This window comes from Triturus cristatus, chromosome 3_1 (assembly GCF_964204655.1).
Source record: "Triturus cristatus chromosome 3_1, aTriCri1.1, whole genome shotgun sequence".
NCBI classification, from domain to species: domain Eukaryota; kingdom Metazoa; phylum Chordata; class Amphibia; order Caudata; family Salamandridae; genus Triturus; species Triturus cristatus.
The window spans coordinates 653976465-653982390 of NC_140583.1; positions in this window are offsets into that span (position 1 = coordinate 653976465).

The following is a 5926-nucleotide window of genomic DNA, read 5'->3' on the forward strand; positions in this document are numbered from 1 at the left end:
CTGAAGTACGGGTCTCGAAGATTTTGGTGCCGATCACGATCCTGCAAAAACCGGGTACGAACCGTCGGACGGAGCACAATCTCCGCCCGACGCGTACCCGGTCGTCAATTTTCACAAACAAGGAATTACGATTTGCACGGGTACACCATTACCGTACGAATCGTAAAAAAGCCCGACCGAACAAAAAAACACCTACCAATGCGATCCGGGAAAGCGCCGACCTGACGTCGGGACGCTCGCAGCCAGCCATTCACGACCCAGGAATCACGATTCGCACCGACGTCACCCCGCACGGTGAATATTTTGCGGCAGCCAAAAACTGCCGGGAAATCAGGACGACGCGAACAAGGACCACCAGTACACGACGGACAGACGACGACGCGAACAAGGAGGACCAGTACGTGACGGACACACAGGACGACGCCACCAAGGAGGACCCGTACGCGACAGGACGACGCGATCAAGGAGGACCCGTACGCGACAGGACGACGCGAGCAAGGAGTACCAGTACGCGACGGACAGACATGGACCCGAACCTACGAGTCATCCCTGCCCTCATAGCAGTACACCTCCTCTACAGGTTACGACGCAGACGCCGCAGAAGGTCAGAATCACTAAGGGAGGGGGGAAAGTGGGGTGGGGTGGGGGGGGCACGACCAGGGCAGGCCACAAAACAACCACATAAGTCACACACCACACATGGCCTGGACATACCTGACTCCCATGCCCTGGTCACCACGAGGGGGTGGGGGCGTGTCCTGATAAGCCAGCGACCGCCACAACGGAAGTCCGTCACCACGCGAACCGGCAACACAACCAGACAGGTACGTCCCGTACCCACGCCTGAAGAGCGTGGGTACGAGTTGGACCACGCCCACACACGTCACCCCAACAATGGCGGGACGGATCGCACCCACGTGGCAAAGGCCTGGGTACGGGCCGCACAAACATCACATAGCGTGGGGACGGATATGTACGGACCCTACCCCCACCCCGTATGCAAGGAGCGTACCCCCCACCCCAACAGTGCAAGTACGACGCGAACCCTCACCCGCGTATGCAAGGAGCGTACCCCCCAGCCCAACAGTGTAAGTACGACCCGTACCCCCACCCGCGTATGCAAGGAGCGTACCCCCCATGCCAACAGTGTTAGTACGACCCGTACCCCCACCCGCGGACGTACGGAGCGTACCCCCACCCCAACAGTGTAAGTTCGACCCGTACCCTCACCCGCGTATGCATGGAGCGTACCCCCCATGCCAACAGTGTAAGTACGACCCGTACCCCCACCCGCGTATGCAAGGAGCGTACCCCCCATGCCAACAGTGTTAGTACGACCCGTACCCCCACCCGCGGACGTACGGAGCGTACCCCCACCCCAACAGTGTAAGTTCGACCCGTACCCTCACCCGCGTATGCATGGAGCGTACCCCCCATGCCAACAGTGTAAGTACGACTCGAACCCCCACCCGCGGACTCACGGACCGTACCCCCACCCCAACAATGTAAGTTCGACCCGTACCCTCACCCGCGAATGCAAGGAGCGTACCCCCCAGCCCAACAGCGTAAGTACGACCCGTACCCCCACCCCGTATGCAAGGAGCGTACCCCCCACCCCAACAGTGCAAGTACGACCCGTACCCCCACCCGCGTATGCATGGAGCGTACCCCCCCATGCCAACAGTGCAAGTACGACGCGAACCCTCACCCGCGTATGCAAGGAGCGTACCCCCCAGCCCAACAGTGTAAGTACGACCCGTACCCCCACCCGCGTATGCATGGAGCGTACCCCCCATGCCAACAGTGCAAGTACGACGCGAACCCTCACCCGCGTATGCAAGGAGCGTACCCCCCAGCCCAACAGTGTAAGTACGACCCGTACCCCCACCCGCGTATGCATGGAGCGGACCCCCCATGCCAACAGTGCAAGTACGACGCGAACCCTCACCCGCGTATGCAAGGAGCGTACCCCCCAGCCCAACAGTGTAAGTACGACCCGTACCCCCACCCGCGTATGCATGGAGCGGACCCCCCATGCCAACAGTGCAAGTACGACGCGAACCCTCACCCGCGTATGCAAGGAGCGTACCCCCCAGCCCAACAGTGTAAGTACGACCCGTACCCCCACCCGCGTATGCATGGAGCGTACCCCCCATGCCAACAGTGCAAGTACGACGCGAACCCTCACCCGCGTATGCAAGGAGCGTACCCCCCAGCCCAACAGTGTAAGTACGACCCGTACCCCCACCCGCGTATGCAAGGAGCGTACCCCCCATGCCAACAGTGTTAGTATGACCCGTACCCCCACCCGCGGACGTACGGAGCGTACCCCCACCCCAACAGTGTAAGTTCGACCCGTACCCTCACCCGCGTATGCATGGAGCGTACCCCCACCACACCAGTGTAAGTAGACTCGTACCCTCACCTCGAATGCATTGAGCGTACCCCCACCGTGTATGTGCCAAGCGTACATATCCTGAAATCGGAGGTGTGTGTGCAGAGTCCACCCAGCAGTGCCCTGAGACAGGAGGGGTGGTTGCCTATCACTCCCAGCAGTGCCCTGAGACAGGAGGGGTGTGTGCAGAGTCCTCCCAGCAGTGCCCTGAGACAGGAGGGGTGTGTGCAGAGTCCTCCCAGCAGTGCCCTGAGACAGGAGGGGTGGGTGTGGAGTCCTCCCAGCTGTGCCCAGAGACAGGAGGGGTGGGTGTGGAGTCCTCCCAGCAGTGCCCTGAGACAGGAGGGGTGTGTGCAGAGTCCACCCAGCAGTGCCCTGAGACAGGAGGGGTGGTTGCCTATCACTCCCAGCAGTGCCCTGAGACAGGAGGGGTGTAACACATGTGTGTGAGGCCAGAATTATCCACATGCATACTGGCTACAAGGGAACATGTCCCCATGAACTCATGTCAACAGACTCCACACACAAGTACAGTGATCATCAAGGATGCCACGATTGTTGCAGGTGGAGACATGGCCCTGCATGCATGGTCAAAGTAGAAGGGCTCCGTCACACACACAGCTCATGTAGACACAGCTCTGCGCTAAACATTGGGAACACCCTGCAGGGAAGAAAGCTGGGTACACAGAGGAAGGAATACACCCTGGGACAAGTGCACCATGCAGTAACTGCTTACATGAACAAAGAAAGTTCGCCAACACCTTGTGATGGCACACAGATCCCAGGGTCCCACCAATGAGCAGTACACTACTACATATCCCACACACCCAAACCCTTACACACCACCAAAAACCATGTAGCAGCCCCACCAACACCAATACCAGCATAGCAGTAGTGTGATAATGAAAACAAAATTAAGCTTTATTCAGCATGAGCACAATGTCCGTGGATCGCAGGCAGTTCAATCTTCACAAAGCCCATAGGGCAGTCAATGATTCTCAGCTGGATGGGGGACACAGTGGGATGCGTGTCCCCTACCTTGCCTGCACAGTCAAATGGCATCGTCTTCCACACTGGTGAGGGCATCAGGGGGGGGGAAGCAACAGGCACCGCAGGGACATCAGGGCAAAGGGGCGGCGTTGTGGGTGCAGGGATGGAGGACTCCACCACAGGGGGTGGGTCAGTGCCAAAGGCGGAGGCCAGGATGGCACTACACACCTTTGCAAGGTCCTCCAGGGAGTCCCCTGCACCCGAAGGGACCTCAGGCCCCAAGGAGGGAGGGGGGTCAGAGGGATGGGTCGCAGCGCCACCGGGGGAGGGTGGAGACAGGGGGGGAGACTCAACCACCCTGACCGTGGACCTCCTTGACCGCTTGCGTGGTGGTGTAACTGTGGGGCTCAGGGACAGAGCGGCCATGAAGGAGTCCTTGGGGGAGATGTGGCCAGGAGAGCTGAGGGGAGGGGATTTGGAGGGAGTGGACTGGGTGGAATGCGGACTCCCACTATGGCTGCGTGTCACACGTTTGCCCCCCGACCCAGTGGGTGTGCCTACCTCACCCTGTGTGTGCGTGTCAGGAGGAGTGCGGTGGACCTTCCCTGCTGGTGTGGTGCCCGTGTCCGTTGAAGTGGGTGCATGCCGACGTCTGGGTGTACGTGGGACAGGCATGGGAGTGGGAAGTGTGGATGGGGCAGGGGTAGGTGGGGGGAGGTCGCGCTGCAGGAGACCCACTGCTGCAGTCAGTGTGGAGTCGATGGACCTCAGCAAGTTGCGTTGGTCAGCCTGCGACGAATGAATGCCCTCCAAGAAAGCCTCGATGTTGGTGAGGGTTTTGCCGTGGGCATGGAGGACATTAAGGATCGCAGCCTGACCAACCTGCAGTTGCCGCTGGATGTCCACAGACTCTGCATTGGCGGCAGCAGTGGAGACAGGGGCAGGGGGTGCGGTGCCTGGCAGGAAGGAGACATGCTGTGACCGGGCACGCTGGGAAGGGACACGAGCAAGTGGGAGGCGGCTGGTGGGAACTGAGGGGGCGGTGCGAGGTGTTGTTCCGCTGTCAGCTGCTGGTGCAGCCACCGCCCACTCGGAGACATCCTCCTCGGACCTGTCAGCTTCGTATTCTGACGTGCCAGTCGACAGGTCCTCGGCCGCACTATCCTCCACCTCTGTCCCACTCGATGTGCCAGCCCCGATGTCACGGCTGGCACTGGTGCTCGGTCCCTCCGCCTTGCCTGTGTCCATGTCTCCCTCTGTGTCCCCCGACGATGCTGTGGGCAGGGTGGAGAGACAGAAATTAATCAGACAGCTGTACACATCAGTCACATGAGTCCAATCGACATAGGTAACATTGCATAGCCTGAAAAGGAAGATCCCTAACATCTACTAAACAAGGTACCGATGTAGGGCATGACACACACAGTTGGTTGAGCCACCATGCCACTGCAACACCATGGAGAGCATGAGACAATAGCTAAAGACAGGAAACGGAGTCTGACATAGCACCCAGGCCCTGGGGACAATCCAGCACTGCATCTGCACCACACAGCGTTGGCGAAAATACCGATGACCAGGGACCATATCCATGAACTTGAGACACATGCTGCATAGGTAATGCTGAAAACATGCCCAACATGACTCGGTCACTGCACATTGCGTGTGTGTCCAGACACATCACACACTGCCCAGACCCAGCAAGTAGAAATCAGGATTTGACACATAGGCATTGCCCGCACCAACAAGACCCTACACGAGGCAAATTGTTGAGACACAGGTGGCACCAACATCTCATAGTCTGGCTGATACCCACAGGGGCAGGCAAAAAGCAAGAGTGTACGCCAAACAGCCAAGGTGCGCCGGTACAAATAATGAGGTACCAGTGCCCATCCTCAGATGAGTATAACAAGACACACAGGCACTGGCAACTGTGAGTATGTAGAAGGACAATCAGGTCAGGCTGCACAGTGGACACCTGTATAAAATAGCACGTCTATATACATGGTGACAGGGGACAATGGCACAGAGCACAACCCACGCTGTAGACACTGAGATTGTCCACGTTTATGATGACACATACACCACTGAGGAAAAGGTGCCCCAGGGGACAGTAGTGGGCACGCAAATACATGCTACTGAATAGTAATGACTGCAACACACGTCACCATCCCTGCACTATGTGTATCGCACACTCATGCACATCATGTCACAGGCCACTACATAGGACATGCGCGCTGTAAGGCATGACACATGAGAGACCAACTCCCATGTCTGGAGTCAGCATCAGTGCCAACTGACATGGAACCCACATGCAGTGAACTTGACAGTGCACAGGCAAGGTCCCACAACCTGTTACACACCACCCCCACACATGATGCTACAGTCATTGTTCACGTGGACAAAGCGCCAGCCTACATCACCTTGTGAAGGAGTGACTACACACAGACCAGGGAACACATTGCAAGGAGGGGAAGGGTGGCAGGGGCACAGCGCTATACTGGGGCAAACAGGATCTGCACAGCACCTTTAAACCCTGCCAGT